A 17426-nucleotide genomic window follows, 5' to 3' on the forward strand; every position below is an offset into this window, starting at 1 on the left:
TTTATATATGAAATTTTCTATAAAATACATCATTCATTCTCTTTACAAAAACAGTTTTCCAGTAAAACATTTTATCAAAGCTGTATCTATACCAACACTATTCTAGCCACCTTTCTGCATTACTATTGGTTCGTTACTGTTTTTTAAAACACCTTTTAACAATTGAGGTCTATAATTCACCCATTTAAAGCGTACAGTTTGTTACGGTTTCTGGTGCAGTCAAAAAGTCGTGAAGATGCCTCTTGTCTTAGGCACGGTTTCTATCACTGTGATGAAGCACCATGACCAAAGCAACGTAGGGAGGAGAGGGTTTATTCCGCTCACACATCCACATTGCTGTTCAGCACTAAAGGATGTGAGGACAGGAACTCAGAAACAGGGCAGGAACCTGCAGGCAGGAGCTGATGCAGAGGCCATGGAGGAGTGCTGCTTACTGGCTTGCTCCTCATGGCTTGCTCAGCCTGCTTTCTTATGGAACTCAGGATCACCATCTCAGGGATGGCACCACCCACCAAAGGCTGGACTTGTCCTCATTGATCACTAATTGAGAAAATGCCCTACAGGCTTGCCTACAGCCCTATGTTATAGAAGCATTTCCTCAGCTGAGGCTCCCTCCTCTCTGATGACCCTAGCTTGTGTCAAGCTGACATAAAACTGATCCCTCGTCAACTTGACACACAAACACATTACTATTAAGTCACAACCCTTCCTTTCTTGTTCATCCCCAAGATGACACAGCAATATCAGTATTAGAAAACATTCTACAAACTTAAAAAGACCCACAGTCTTTACAAATTAAACACTTTAAAATTCAATCTTTTTAAAATTCAAAGTCTCTTTTAAAACCTAAACTCTCTTTTAAAATTCAGTCTCTCAACTGTGGGATTCCGTAAAATAAAAAATAAATTAATTAATTAAATACATCCTTACTTTAAGAGAGAAGAATCAGAGCAGAGTCACAATCTGAACAAAGCAAACCCGAACTCCAACAGTGTAAATGACCCAATGTCCACTACCTGGAATCCTCTCACCATCTTCTAGGCTCCTCCCAGGGGGCGTGGGTCACTTGTCTGGCTCCGCCCTCTGTAGCGCACACAGTTTGTCTTCTGGACTCCGCTGGCTCCACTCCACTGCTGCTGCTGTTCTTGGCGGTCATCCCACAACACTGGCATCTCCGAAACATCAGGGTCTTCTGCCATAGCTGGGCTGCACTTTAACCAACAGTCTGCTATGCTCTCTTCATAATGCCAAGCCTCAACTTCTCTACATGACCCCTTTGATCCTGGATCGTCAACTGCCTCTGAGGCTGCACCTTCATGACTGGACTTTCCTGGCCTCTCATAGGGCCAAGCCTCAGCTGCTCTTCATGACCCCATCATGCCTTCAAAAGCAATATCACCTGAGTCGCTCAGACGCTACCAAGTTTGGTTGCCAACTCAAGGTTCAACCTTGGTTGCCTCTGGGACACAATTTCTGTATGCTGGCTCTTGGGAAACACTCCCCAGAAGATTTCACGTCAGTGATGCTGGCCTTGTAATCTCTGCTAATTTCTTGGTTCCAGCTAACCATCATCAGTTGTCACAGTAACTCAAAGGCTTCATTTCAATGGCGCCAGTCTCTTGTTCATCGCTACCGACTCGTCAGCCCCAGCTGGCCAGAATTGTCATTCTGTCGAATCTACACTCAAAACAGCAAACAGCCATGATAGAGCCTTGAAATTTCCCTCTGAAACTTCACAAGCCAAGGTTCCATCTTCTGCACTGCTTATCTTCCAAGCTCCTACAGAACATTCCACTGAGCTCTCGACACTCAATAGCTTTTCTATCCCGAAGTCCCAAAGTCCTTCCCCAATCCTCCCTAAAACATGGTCAGGTCTGTCACAGCAATACTCCCACTACACTGGAACCAAATTGTTTTTGGCAGAGTTTCTATTGCTGTGAAAAAACACCATGACCAAAGCAACTCAGGGAGGAAAAGTTTATGCCCCATATGTTTCAAATCATAGTTCACCATCAAAGGAAGTCAGAACCAGAGCTCAAGCAGGGCAGGAACCTGGAGGCAGGAGCTGATGCAGAGGCCATGGAGGATGCTGCCTGCTGGCTTGTTCTCCATGCCTGCTTTCTTATAGATCCCAAGACACCAGCCCAGCGATGGCACCACCCTTCATGGGCTGGACCCTCCCCCATAAGTCGCTAATTAGGAAAAAAAATGCCTTATCCTGTTCCTTGCTAGGTAGCACAGCAGAGGTGATGTCATTGACAACACACAGGTGTGATAGCCCTAGGTGTGTGAGAATAGGAAAGCAGCCACACCCCCTCATATGCCACCACAGCCTTCTGTGACCACCAACACCTTGACTCTGGGTCTGCCTGGCTTCCAACTCGCCGGTTTGTAGGGCTTTCCCCGTCTTTCCAGGTGGTTGACCTTTCTCCACCGGTCTCCCTTTCTTGGCTTCACTAATTTCTAACATCTGCTGTTCGCCTCTGCTTGCTTTCGACTTAGCGTGTTGTTTCCTAATCCTGGATGAGAGATCGTGATTTTGACATGAGGTTCTTTTTGGTTTATATGTTACATTCATATTTAGTTATTGTTTTACTTCTTTTGTCATTGCTGATGCTAATTTGAGACAGGATCTCATCTGACCCACGGCAATCCTCCTGCCTCGGTCTCCAAAGTGCTGAGATGAAGGTGTGATCTACCACATGCAGCTTTCTTCTTAAAACATAGGTGTCAGTAGGCAAAGTTTCTGTTTTGGATCCACTTCATATATTCTGTATGTTGCCCCAGCGTTTCACTGGTCTTGAAGCAACTTCCTGTGGTCTTGTGATTGGTTCATTCGTTGTTGAGGAGGAGTGTGCCATGTAATTCCCACATATTTGTGAATTCTCAAAATTTCTGTTATAGATTTAAATTTTTTTTAATTATATGGGAAGTCAGGGTGCACTGGCCGTGACTGTGGAGGTCAGAAGATGACTTTCAGGGGTCAGTTCTCTGCTTCCACCGTATGGGTCTCCAAGATTGAACTCAGACTGTAAGGCTTCGAAGCAAAAACTTTTTAGCTTTGGAACCAGCCCCTAGATACAATTTTTTACTTTTTTGTTTTGTTTTTTTGTTGTTTATTTGTACTTTTGGCCAGGGTCTCACTAACAGCTCTTGCTCTCCTGGAAGTTTTTCCTGTCTTGTTCTCACGGGGGCGCAGAGATGACAGCTGTCACCAATTCATTCACTCCACTTTAATGAGAATATATCCTGAGTCCAACACCTTTAAACACATTAAGGTTCGCTGTACAGGGTGCTGTGTGGTCTCCACTAGAGAACACCCCCGCGTGACCAGGAGAGTGTGTGCCCTGCTGTTGCTGGGTGGGGTGTTTCACAACTAGTAGAGACAAACCCCAGGAGACTTGCTCTAAATCTAATGATCTAGATCAGCAGCGTTCTCAGACTTCAGTTTCCATATTGATCTTCTATCTGTTTGTTCCATCCATCCAGAAAGTGGGGTATTGATGGTGTCCGTATTACCCTGATTTTGGCAGGACACAATGCCTACCGACCTATATTGAAATGTCACACTGGACCCCAAGGGGAAAAGCGCAACTCTTGTCAATCAAAATAAAACTTTTTAAAAGACAGGGTACTGAAGTCCCCAAACCATTTCTGGTAGATGACCTATTTCACTCTCATTTGGGTCCACGTCTAGTTCATATACTTGGGGGCTCTCTGGACAGATGACTACAGGATTGGCGCACCTTAGATGGGTCAGTCCTCTCCCGATACTGCTTTTTGTCTGAAAGTCTATAGCAATGACGTCCACCTCACATCCATCTTGAAGTCCAAAGCACCTCCTGTCAGCATAGAGTGCCATATGTTTCTCAGCCCAGCCTTACAATCTGGGTCGTTTCGCTCCTCTTGGATCGTCTAATCCGCTAACATTTATGGACACAGCTAAAGCCACAGATTCCTTAATGGAACGCTAACTTCCTTGTTTTGTTTCATTTTCCTGGAAAAGTTGCCTCAAAGACGCTACTCAGATGTAGGTGGCATTTGCTCTTGAAGGTCTGAGAGCATTTGTCTTTCATCTTCATGCAAAGCATGCAGCTTGAAAGCTATACGCCCTCGGGTCATTATTCTCCTTCTCGAAACCCGGAGCCTTTTGGTAGTCAGCTCTGCTGGGAGCGACACGGCACCGCGCCATCACTGGTCTGCCACATCTTACCTAATCGACTTTGGTTTGCCCTGGCTTAGTTTTTGAGGCAGTCTTGTGTAGCCCAGGCTGGCCTCACATTTGCTGAAGACAACCTCGATTTTCTGTCTCCCTACTTCTCCTTCCCAAGTACTGGAGTTACAGGCGCACGTATATATCATCTGTGTTCTGCAGTTCTGGGGACCAGATCCCGGGCGTCACGTATGCTCCAACTATGCCACATCCCTAGCCCCTTGCTTTATCTTTTGGTACAGGGTCTTGGTGTGTACCTCACGCTGGCCTCAAGCCTGAGATGTTCCTGTTCCCACCATCAACACACTGGGATCACAGGCCGTGCTCTGCTTGGCCACCTAAACATTTATATCAACCATCGTTGACTTAAACACTAACTGTACTTATCTAACTCTAATGCTCATTTGGTTTAATGGTGTATTTAGAACTTATAACATTCTACACAGAATGTCCACACAGAACTGAAGGTTTTCACAAAAATAAAGTCAAGAGAGGTCAATGCCAACCACCAAAAAAAAAAAAAGGGGGCTTTATTAGCCGTCCCTCACGCCGATGGACTATGAGTCCAAAAGAGAACAGATGCCGTGTGTCAGACCATGGAACTGTTTGTTTAACTGACTTCAGTCCCAGAAAAATGAGGGACATATGTCCTTTGGACTACAGCCTATTCTCCCTGTCAGTCTCTGAAAAAAAAGCCTTTCCTGCTCTATTCATAACACCCTGTCCAGTTAGCTACCTGGAAGGACAGGTGGACGTTCTCTACAGCTCTCTAGAATATCCGTCCATGCTTGAAAGTTCAGGGCACGTCCCTCTGGCTGCGCTGCCCTTCACAGGTTTAACAGGGAGTAGGTGTAGCCTTGTTGGAAGAAGTGTGTCCCTTGGGGAGGGCTTTGGGGTTTCACATGTCCAACCCAGGCTCAGTGGGTATCTCTCTTCCTGCTGCCTTTGGATCTGGATATAGAACTCTCAGCTCCTTCTCCAGCACCACATCTGCCTGCATGCAGCCTTGCTCCCCACCATGATGGTGCTGGATTATAAGCCAGTAACAATTAAAGGCTTTCCTTTATAAGAAAGCGGTCATGCTGTGGTCATGGTGTCTCTTCACAGCAATAGAAGCCCTAAGACATGTTTGATGGGGGGACTCCTTTCACCAAACCTTTGGCCAGTACCCTCTCAAGGCTCTGTCTCAGTGGGCTGCTGGCTCCCTGACAACGAATTCTCTTCCAGTTGATGCCTAAGAAGTCTGAGTGTGGCTGTGTCTCTTGCTTAGAGCTTTCCCTTTCATTAGAACAGTTCAGTGAGCTACTGGAGGGGAAGCATCAGTCATGTGAAGAAAAGCCATCATGTGGCCTCTGAGGCCTTTCCTCCAGTCACTTCTTTGCAGTTCCATCAGGACAAAAAGTCAAAAATAAGATTCAAAATGATGTTGGAGATCATTACATGAAGAACAGATACTGAGAGCTGGTTCTCTCTCTCTCTCTCTCTCTAATAAACCTAAACAAGGTAGAAAAAATACAATTATTTCTCTGCTAATCATGTGGATCAAGGTGGTTACTCGATTAGTATCTTTCTCTCCACTTGACTGTAAGCTACAACAACCCTAGTTAGTTCTGACTGTCGACTTGACACAACCTACAGTCACCTGAGAAAGGAGTCTCAACTGAGGGATTGCCCAGATTAGGCTGACTTGTGAGTCTATCCTGATTGCTAGTTGATGTAGGGGCCTAGCCCACCGCGGGCAGCACCATTCCCTGGGCTGGTGGTCATGGGCTGTAAAGAAAACTAGCTGAGCAAGAAGCAAGCCACCAAGCAGCATTCCTCCGTGGTTTCTACTTCAAGTTTCTACCCCAACTTCCCTCAGTGAGGCACTATGAACTGGATCAAGTTGAAGCCAAATAAACTTTTCCCTCTTCCTGCTTTTGGTCCAAGTGCTTTATCACATCAACAGAAAGGAAACGAGAAAAGCTCTGTAAAGGCAAAGAACGTACCTGCTCTGCCATGTCCTCCTATCCTTTACCATGGCCTTGGTGTCCAGGATACAGCGGGTAGTCCATAAATACCTGTGGAATGAATGAGAAACTCTGGGAAATACTGGTTGCCAGGTGGCATCTACAACAAAATGAAGGGTTTACTGGCACTGTAGTTCTGTGTTCTGTCCACAAGAGTTTCGCCTGGAAGATCATTAACTCCCAACATGGAAAGCAAGGGACCAAGGGCTCACCTTCTGTGTCTCGATCCTGGTGACACACTGAAAGCTGGAGCCAGAAGGGAAAAAAACCCGCGGGTACCCTCGAGTCAACAGAATATGTAAAGCCACGGCTATAGGAAACGCCTTAAGTCAGAGGTGCCTGAGATTTACGGTTCGGATCTGAAATGTCTCCACAGCCTTCATTTGAATGCTTGATCCACAGGGAAAGGTGTCCAGCCTGTGTCCCAGAGACCACATGCAGCCCCGGATAGCAATGAATACAGCCCAACATGAAATTATCAATCGTGAAGATTCATCTGTGATTTGCTTTATTTTATTTTACTTGTAATTCAATTGCATGGTTCTTGAGACGACAGCATCCCGTTACAATGTCAACAGGTTGAACACCCCAACTAGCAGGACCATGTGTGGCTTTTAGGAGGTGGGGGAAATAGGTCACCATGAGAAGACCTGTCATGGTTCTATCAACCCCTGGCTCCTATTCCGCATGAGTTACCTTTCACCACATGCTCCCTACACTGTGAGCTCCTCCGTGCTCCCCTCATTATGGGCAGACACTCCTCTGAAACCATGAGCCAAAACAAACTGTTCTTCCTTTCCACCATCTCTATCTGGTGATTTGGTCACAGTGGAGTAAAAGTGACTAACGCAGGACTTAAGAGACATTTGACAGTGGAGGCGAAAGGGCAGGAGGGCTGACCTGGTTACAGGATCAGAAAACACCTTAACAGAATCTAAGATGCAAAGGGTAGCAACATTTCTCCTATCCATTCCTCCCTCTTCCTCCTGTCACCCCCCACCTCCTTTCCCCTCTTCTTCCTATAATTCTGGAAGGTAAGGAAATCAGTGTCAAAAGAAGTATAGGTGAGACAGGGCACAGGCTGTACTACAAAACAGCCAGTGACATGGTAACTTAAAGAATTAGCTTTTAGTTTTCCTCCCCTGTCCAGAGCTGCAAGGCTGCACTGCCCGCCCACCCCTGACAGGTGCCTTCCATTGCTGCCCTAGGCAGTTTCCCCAGGAATCAAGAACTGGGGAAGAGAAGAGGTGGAGGGTAAACTGCTTCCCTCTTAACGATGCAATTTGGAAGTTGCACAGAGAACTTCCTCTTACATCACACTGGCCAGAATTTATGGGTGACCCTACTGACCTGAGACAAGGAACTGGGGCTTTGGTTGGGTAAAGAAGAATGAAAGGTGGAAGATGAAGTCATTAATCCAGAGGAATCAATGTGCTCCCTAGTGCCTCTTTCACACTTTCGTAGGCTAGAGGAAGAAGCAGGTTGGCCCACCCTGCCCTTCTGCACAGACCCTCTGGATCCAACATCACTGTCCTCCAGCCTACATCACTGCCCTCCACGCCTTCTGTGAGTACCTGACTCGATCATCACCTCCTCATGTACTTAATGGGACTGCGTTCCAAAGTTAAAGAGTGCTGTCATCAGAGAGAGCAGGGATTTTCAGCCTTACCTGCTCACTGGAACCACAGCATCATTTAAGGCCAATTTGATTAGTCTCCAAATTAAGTTCTGTGATTTAGAATTTGTATTTATCTTTATTTGTGTATGTGTGCACCTGCTTGTCTATATGTGTACCACATACATGCAAGAGCCCTTGGAAGCAAGAAGAGGGCGCTGGATCCCCATGGCCTGGACTTACAGGACTGTGAGACACTGGCGTGGTGCCTGGGTCTTCTGCAAGTGTAGCCAAGTGCTCAAAACTGTGGACCTTCTTCTCCAGCCCCAAAGGTCTGTCAGTTTGCATTCCCAAGAGGGAAATCTAATGTGTCAGAGGAAAGAGACCTGGGGAATTAATGTTTAAAAAATACAACTAAATTTCCACCAAGGACATAAAAGAGTTGTTCCTTTCTACTTCATGAGGGAGTGCCTTGCTTCTCACTGGTGGAACGAGAGCTGATCATCTTATAAACTTTGAATCATATGTACTATGTTCATCCTTGATAAGGGAGGGGTGGGAAGGCTTTGTGTTTCTGGGTATGTCTTTGGAAGAGGTGTGTGTGTGTGTGTGTGTGTGTGTGTGTGTGTGTGTGTGTGTGTAAAATCCAGATGTAAGGTGTCTTCAATCTATCTCCACCTTATTGTCTCCACCAAGACAGGCCCCTCGCTGAACCTGGAACTCCTCCGTTCAGCTAGACCGGATTGCCAGTTAAGCACCTGTCATGTCTCCCAGCGCCGTGATTGCAGGCACATGCCTATATCCATACTGTGCTCCATACTGTGCTTTTGTTTTTCTGTGAGTGTGGTGTCCTCATGCTCGCAGGGCAACACTTTGCTACCTGATCCATCTTCCTAGCCAGATGGCGTAGACTTCCCAAACCTTTCCCAAGTCAACAAAACCCTAATTCTCTTCTCAAAGCTTCAGCCTTAGGACTTTTCAAAACAGCAGTAAGCTAAGTTTCTGTGTTTTATGTCCCTTCTTTAACCTTTCCTCTTGAATAAAAACCAATGGTAGTAGCTAATCCAATGAATACATTTGTCTTGGTATTCTACGTAATGAAACAGAGCCACAAAACTGATAAAAAAAAAATATATTGTTCCAGATCACAAAATGATATGGCTGGGGTTTGAACACAGAACTCCAGGCTTCATGCTCCATGACTCCTGCCTCCATGCCTGAGTGTTCCTGAGGAAAGAATGGGGTGGTTCCTTCAAATTCTATGAAATTCGAAGGAGGGTGCAAAACTGCGTTATTTGGGACAATGGCTCGTGGGGACTCTAAAGACGCTGACAAGTTTGGGCTTGACATCCCAAGGTCTGAGCTTAGCTCCACCCAGTTCTACCTGTTTCCCCAGGTGAGTCTACTCTGGAGCCTGTGCTAGGTGATATCTGAGAAGGGGCTTCCTTCCTCCTTCTCTGTACCCAGACAGCTCGGCAAACACAAGCCACCTATCTGTGACAACAAGGTTTTGGCTCTCACCTGGCTGGCAGCCAGAGAGGTCCCGGCACACAGGCGGAGACTCTGCCCTCAGCCCAAAGGGCGAGGCTAGCTGCCAAGGCCCATTAACCCCAACACAAGGGCCCAGGGAGGTCTGTTTATGGGACGCAAGGGTAGCTGTTAAGTAGGAAGCGCTGTGGGCTTCACCCTTTTGTTGTTCCCTGTCCGGCATTGTCACTCTGACAGGCTTTGTCTGACACAGGGGCATTAATTTTTTATGCTGTCCTACTACAGACACAGCGATTAGACTGTGCTATGATGAAGGAAATTCGGGTGCAATTGGAATTCCGGAGATGCCGGGCTACGGGTCACATCATGCTCCACCTCAGCCTCTTGTCCCCACGACACTGCTGGCTGCTGCTTTACATGCGGTCCTGTGGCTCCACAGAGCCAGAGGTGACTGCTGAGGAGAGGGAATACAATATTCTCCGCCAGTAACAGGAAAGTTGATTAAGAAAAATTCACTCCCTCTATCTGGTTGCTGATCTCCTGTTTATCTTCATTTGAACCATCCTGGGTAGATGTGTTTTAATTGCAAGGCACTTCCATTCTTTTTCCGGAAGCAGGCAGGGCATACATTATAAAATAAATAAATGATTAAGAAACATCTAATTATTGTTATTAGTTTCTTACTTGGAGGGACTTCCAAGCTGCTGCTTATTAAAGTCATTCATCAAGGAGCCACCGTGCCCTTTCCAGAGGCACTGCTCCCAGGACCAACATGGGACTGGCTGTCTCCTGCTGCACGTGGGGCTTAATAAACATGGGCAATATTGATGGCTGCAAATTCCTCCCTCGGCCTAAGCTCCAGCATGATGGATTGATGCTTCCCAAACATGGAGACTATTTCTCCGGCCATTCATCAACCCCACCACAAACACAGGTGTCAGCCCGAGCCGACGTCAGACTCTAACCACCTCCCCCGAGCAGAGGGAAGGAAGCCTGCATTTCCCACCCAGGGACCTCATCAATTTTTCATGCACTGCAGTCCCTTGACTTGTTAAATATTTATAACAATGTCATTATTTACCAAACAAGCTACCCGGCTGTGTCAGAGCCCCCCAGAGAAAAACTCAGGAGTATAGAGAAAGGGCCCTCCTCTGAAGAAGCTTCAGGGCAAGGGTGGTTTGGCCCAGCAGGCAGATCTCTCGGCCTTTCTCTTGGTATGTGTCCTGAGGCATCTCTAAGGCTTTTGACAGGTGGCTGTAGGGTGGAGGTTAGCCCCCCTCCCCACTGGAGACCACAGCACTAGGAAACCAAGGAGAGAGCATTGTGTCAGGGTTGTTCCTACCAGGGACCCACCTGGCTGCTGGGGCTTCCGCGCTGACCTTTCTGGTCCCCTTCAGTCACTCCTCCGCATGACTGCACAGTCAAGAGAAAAGCTGTATGAGCCTTCCTGGCTGTGGAAGAAGAGAAGCCTGAAGACAGCAAAGAGCCTCAGTCATTCCGCAAGGCTCTCCTGAGTCTGACAGGGGCAGGAATTGGAGGGACACCATGTGGCCGCCTCCGAAGAAAAGTGCCCCCCCGCCCCCCCCCCCGTGCATTTTGTGACAAATCCCATGCCCTCAGGGGGAATGCCAGACGCTCCCTCCTCCACCTTGCTTGCTATTCTGTTCTAGGTGCTAGACCCAATGGTTCTAGCAATAGTCAAATAACCTTTCACAGGGGCCATCTAAGACCATCCTGCATACCAAATGTCTACATTACAATTCATAACAATATTGAAATTACAGTTATGAAATAGCAACAAAGATGGTTTTATGGTCGGGGATCACCACAATGTGAGGAATGGTATTAAAATGTTGCTGCCTTAGGAAAGTGGAGAACCAATGAGCTAGACCCAGATCTATTCAGTGGGAAGGGAGGAAGGGTTCTTAGGAAGCAGTGCCATCCTGAGAAACATTTTATTTCCTTGCGGGTGGGGAGGTCCGGAGGCTCTGGAAGGAGTTGGGGAGGGAAAGCTGTGATCAGTATATATTGTGTGAAAAAAAAAAACAGGTCTTTTTATCCAAGAGAAAAAGAACAGTGAGGAACTTGGCTGAAAAAAGGCCCTACTTTTCTCACCTGGGTGTTGTCACATTCTCAGAACTATGGCAGTCACTAAGGACAACTTTGAAAACAAAGCCACTAGGAAGAGCAGAGAGAAAAACAAATCCCTCCATTCTTGATGACACAGGTGAGGGAAGATGCTTCCTGGTATCCACCATGCCTCTGGACTTTGAATGAAGAGAGGTTTTGTTTTGTTTCTTTTATTGAAAACCCATTTTTTATACACTATTTTCCCCACCGTTAACTCCTCCCAGTTCTTCCTTCCCTCCCCTCCCATCCAGGTCCACACCCTTTCTGTCTCTCCTTTAAAAAAAAAGAAATAATAATAAGATACAATAAGATAAATTTTAAAAAAGACAAATCAGAATAGGACAAAACAACCAAACAAGAAAAAAAAAGACCCAAAGAAAAAGCACAAGAAACACATAAAGATGAAGAATTACACATTCTTGCACCAACAGGAATCCCTTAAAAACAAAACATGAAGCCATAAAAAATTTGCAAAGGAACTGTAAGGTGTGAAAAAAATCCCTAGTTTAACATTATGAAACAAAGAACCTCCAAAGATAATGTTGAGTTCACTTTGTGTTCGCAGTCTACAGCTGGGCATGGAGTCTACCCTTAAGAGAGGTTTGTTTCTCCAGTGAGACCAGACTCCTTTGGAGAAAACTAATTTTTCTTTTTCTTTTCTTTCTTATTATTTTATTTTTGTTTTTTCAAGACAAGGTTTCTCTGTGTAGCTCTGGCTGTCCTGGAATTCACTCTGTAGAGTAGGCTGGCCTTGAACTCAGAGATATGCCTGACTGTCTCCTGAGTGCCTGGATTAAAGGTGCATGCCACCACTGCCTGTCTGGAAAAAGAAAAAAACACCCTAAGTTTTCATTTGTGAGTGGTTATTAATTGGAGATAGTTTCCTGGTTAGGGATGAGGACATGTGTCCACTTCTCCTTCATCTCTAGGACTCCATCTGGTGCAGACCTGTGCAAACCCATGCATGCTGCCTCAGTCTGTGAGTTCGTGTGTGTGTGTGTGTGTGTGTGTGTACCAGCCCCATTGTGTCTAGAGGGCCTTGATTCCTTGGTATCCTCCATTCCCTCTGGCCCTTCCTACCTCCTCTTCTGTGGAGTTCCCTGAGCCCTGAGTGAAGGTATTTGATGGAGACGTCCCTTTAGGGCTAAGTGTTTGAAGAGAGGTTTTTAAGCTTGCCCTTACCCTTTGGAATGCCATGGCAATATAAAAGCTTCATAGACAAGACACACATGACGGATGGTGGGTCCAAGATCTGAGGAGAAATGGGATGTTTGCATGGCCAACATGCTGATGAAAGAGTGGCTGACCATTTCATAACGGTGAGCATTACTAAGTGGTCATGGTCATGATAAATGCCATGTTATGACTTCAGAAGCATCAAGCAAAGCACTCTGTTTCAATGGGATTCTCCCCGCAAAATGCAGAACCTTAATCAGCTCAGGAGATGATAGGAGACAAACCCTAGTTTGAAGGAGATCCTGTACAAGTGGCTCAAACACTTCAAATGTCAAGGTCATGAAAGGCTGAGGAACCACAAGACAACTAGATATGACATGGTATCAGAGATATGTTCCTAGATAGCAAAAAAAAAAAAAGAAGAAGAAGCAAAGATGCAGATATGTTGTGGAATATTACTGTAGCTGGGCAAAGATGTGTTACATTTGTTTATGCTGCAGAATATTGCTTTAACTGTGTAAAAATGTGTTACATTTATTCCTGCTGACTTTGTTAGTAGTGTAAAGATGTGTTACATTTGTTTAACAATGTAAGGGTGTGTGCTTAATTATGTAAAGATGTGTTGCTGTTTCACTTTGCCTGCCTAAGGCACCTGATTGGTCTAATAAAAAGCCCAAATGGCCAATAGCTAGGCAGGAGAGGGATAGGTGGAGCTAGCAGGCAGAGAGAATAAACAGGAGTTGAAATCTAGGCTCTTAAGCAAGAAGAAGACACGGAGAAAGAGAGGGACACAGCCAAGGTCAGAAGAGAGGCAGTCACTAGTCAGCTATGGAGAAGCAGTGAAAGTAAGATGTACAGAAGGAAACACAGGTAAAAAGCCCTGAGGCAAAATGTGGATGAGGGTAAATAGATTAAGTTATAAGAGCAAGCAAGAAACAAGTGTAAGCTAAGGCTGAGCATTCAAAACTAATAAGTACCCATGTCATGATTTGGGAGCTGGTTGGTGACCCAAAAGAAAAGGCTTGGTAGGCAGGTGAAATCCACCTGGAGTCTGTATTATGACAATGTTAGTGTCTGGCTTTGACCTTTGTACTGTGGTTATGTAGGCTGCCCCTAGGAGAAGCATAGCAAAGGATATGAGAAATCATGGAATAATTTTTACAACTTTTGTGTAAATCTGAATGTTTCTTTACCATTTAAAAAAATTATGAAAGAACACCCTCTAAATTCTGCTACCAAATTGTACAAATTTTATCAACTTCTGGATTTGCTGTAGTAGAGATTCCTCAAGGCTTACATAGAAGAGGACTGACTGTCTGGAGTCTTGAAGGAATCTTCTTCACATAACATCACGTACACTTGTCTATGTTACTACATCTTATTTGTCAAGTGCTGGTGTGTTAGAAGAGTAAAACCACAAATTTTGAAATAAAACAATTCAAATTTGGTTCCTATCCAAGATCTACCTTGTCCCTGTGAGTTACCATGATTTACTCTCTCTGGGCCTCTGCATAAAATTAAAATAGTGGCACCTACTTTGGTTACCTGCTGTTTAAAACCTCTGCAACGGCACTTAGCACGGAACAGACAAACAAAAGATCCATTTTCTGTGGTAACTGCATCCCACTCTTAAAGTCAGTGGTCAAATCCACAACCTTCTAGCCCACTAAGTCCTCTAAAATAAAATGCAGTGATGAGCTGAAAAACCCTGCAGATTAGAGGTTTGGTGGCCCAAGGACTTAGAGGTTCCTTTTGAGATGAGGAAGAACTTGCCCTGTAAGCATCAGAGAGAAAAGTTTCCTAGCAGAGAAAGCATCAAGACCTGAGCCCCAGAAGTAAAAAGCAGATTCTATCAGGACTGACAAAAGGTGATTCTAGCATCTGAATCTTGGTGCTCCCCTATCTGCCCCACCCTCTCATAATAAAGTCTAGTTCTACATGCAGTGGTATTAAGGGGTGGGGCCTTCGGGGGCGACCATCCCATGAAGGGAGGGTCCTTATTAATGAGATCTAGTGTTGTTAGATTATTTTGTAATTAATGCATTTAAGAAAACTGTCCTTATAAAAAGTGACTAGCTTAGCTGGCCAGTGGTGGCACATGCCTTTAATTCCAGCACTCAGGAGGCAGAGGCAGTTGGATTTCTTTGGGTCTGAGGACAGCCTGGTCTACAGAGCAAGTTTTAGAACAGAGGGCTACACAGAGAAAGCCTGTCTCAAAGAAAAAAAATCAAAACAAAAAAAAAAAGAGGAAAGAGAGAAAGGAAGTGACATAGCCTCTTTGCCCTTTCCACCACAAGAGGACAGGTCACAGGTATTACCCACTGGTGTGGGAAGTCCTTCTATCTATGAGTTGTTTTTATTGGTCAATGGATAAATCTGTTTGGGCTAGTGGCCTAGCAGAAATAGAATTTGGTGGGAAAAGTAAACTGAATGCTGGCAAAAAGAAGGCGGAGTCAGGGAGACTCCATGGAGCTGCCAGAGGAGAAAGATGTAAGTCTCCAGTTGGAACCTTGCCGGTAGGCCACGAACCTCATGGTAAAATATAAAAAAATAGAAATGGGTTAACCAAAGATAAAATAGCTAGTTAGCAATATGCTTAAGTGATTGGCCAAGCAGTGATTTAAATAATATAATTTCTGTGGGATTATTTCCTGACCCTGAGCAGCTGGGAAATGAAAAAGCGGCCTCACACAACAACCTACAAACAGGTTCCTACCACTGCATCTGCTGATGTCTGGGTCTTCCCAACATCTAGAACTAGAAGTGAAACATTTCCAGTGTTTATAAATTACTCAGCTTAAAGCATTTTGTTATAGCATCAGGGATGGACTGAGCCAGATGGGGCTGAGTGAGTGGATGGAGATGGAGGCACAAGAATGTGGGCTAGAGACCATGACAACTGGAATACAGGTTCATCGGTGGAGACAGAGGATAGGCTTAGCACACACCTAGGGAAGAGGAGCTGGATGGAGCCCACACAGAGCTTAGCAGTAAGGAATAGATTTCGAGGAAGGGCAGCATCAAGGATTGTCAGGATGGGGAATGTAGTGGGTGTGGCATTTTGGTATAGACAGCCACACTTTTAAAATAACTTACCTGGACTCTCATTTCCTCAGGAAGCAGGTCCCAAGTAAAATCAACTATTAGCATTTTCTAGGTCTCCTAGAGAGGTGACTAGAAGTTAAACTCCACTAAGTAAGGTTTACTTTATGGTGAGGTTTCTGGCTTGCTCACGGACACACTTGGCAGTACTCGATGTGTTCTTGCTGAATAAGCAGTGGAATGAAAATTTCGTCTATGGTCAACAGCCCGGAAGTAAATGGAGTCTTTTAAAAGTCAGTTTAGCTCCCGTTTTCCAGCCTAGGAACGGTGTAAGTTTTCCTTGGAGGGAAACATCAACACTGGCCAGAGCCTCTGTGGTATTCTCTTACACACTGCTTAGCATCAAATTAAAAAATGTCTCAGTGAGTAAAGTTCTGGCCACCAAGCCTGAGGACCTGCAAGAACACACAGCTGAAACCTGTCCTGACCTCAAACACGTAGGATCATGTCCCTGCCGCCACAAAATAAATAAGATGTAATATAAGAAAAACATTAAAGGATGCCGAGAAGTGGAACGAAGGTTATAACAGAAGGAAACGCACATGTGACTAGATACTAGTGCCACAGACGTAGGCTTTCATAACTATGTCGCCTATGAAAACCGACAGCCGAGTGGGGAACAGCACCAGATACCTAGCCTCCATAAATAACCCATGGAAATTCTAGAACTGAAAAAAAAAAGCAATCACCTAAATTAAATTGAAAACATAATGAGATATGTTTAACAGCAAATCAGACATAGCTAGAAGTTGACAGGTTTTGCAAATGAAATAGAGGATGCTCGGTTTAACTTTAGTTTCGGAAAAATAAGAGAAGCTGGGTATAAATATGCCCCATTCAAAACTTGAAACATCCTAAGATGTATCCAGTGTGTATGTGAAACTCCTATTTAATAGGATGCTCCTTCTTTTACCTGGAAAAATCAAACCCAGCTGAAGATGACTCATTTTGCTGGAAATGTCCAGAATAAAAAATAATGAAGATTTAAAAAGAATGAAAAAAATTCCCAAGAAGAAAACAAGTCAGATTCTTGTTATGGGGAATAAAAGACAAGGAACCCAAACCTTTGTCCATCAGAAGGAAGCTGGTGGAAAAGGAACCCTTTCAAAGAATCCAGGAAGAAGCACCCTGTCCAAGCAGTGAGACTGCTCACAGACTCACCAATGAAAGAAGCCCATGGAATGGATATCAAAGAACTTAATCTCCAACCCAGAGTTCCATTCTCAATGACAATCTTCTTCAAAACTGAAGGCGGGGTGTGGATGTAGCTTATCTGTAGAGTGTCTCACACCTGAAAAGTTGGAAGTCCCACCCCCTACACATGGGGAGGGGACTGGAACCCAAACAATACACAGTCCAAATTGCTGATAAACCAGGCAGAGGGAGAAAGAGGACAGTAGATAGCATGCAGAAAAGTGGCCATGTCTGGTGTGCTGGAAAGAGAGGAAGCTAAGTCGTACTCTGGAGAGGATGGCCGGGATTGGAGAGGAGAGGTGAGGCCCAGCTCAGACAGTGCCCTGGGGGGCAATAAGGAGAGGGCTGGGGTAAGCAGAGATGGTTCTGTGAGGACAAACAGGGCTGTAGCAGAATTGGTTTACATGTTGTCTATTAGTGTGCCTGTTGCTGTGATAAAACATCATGACCAAAGCAACTTGGGGAGTTAAGAGTTTATTTCATTTTACAGTCTAGGGAA

Source organism: Microtus pennsylvanicus, chromosome 5, assembly GCF_037038515.1.
Source record: "Microtus pennsylvanicus isolate mMicPen1 chromosome 5, mMicPen1.hap1, whole genome shotgun sequence".
NCBI classification, from domain to species: Eukaryota; Metazoa; Chordata; class Mammalia; order Rodentia; family Cricetidae; genus Microtus; species Microtus pennsylvanicus.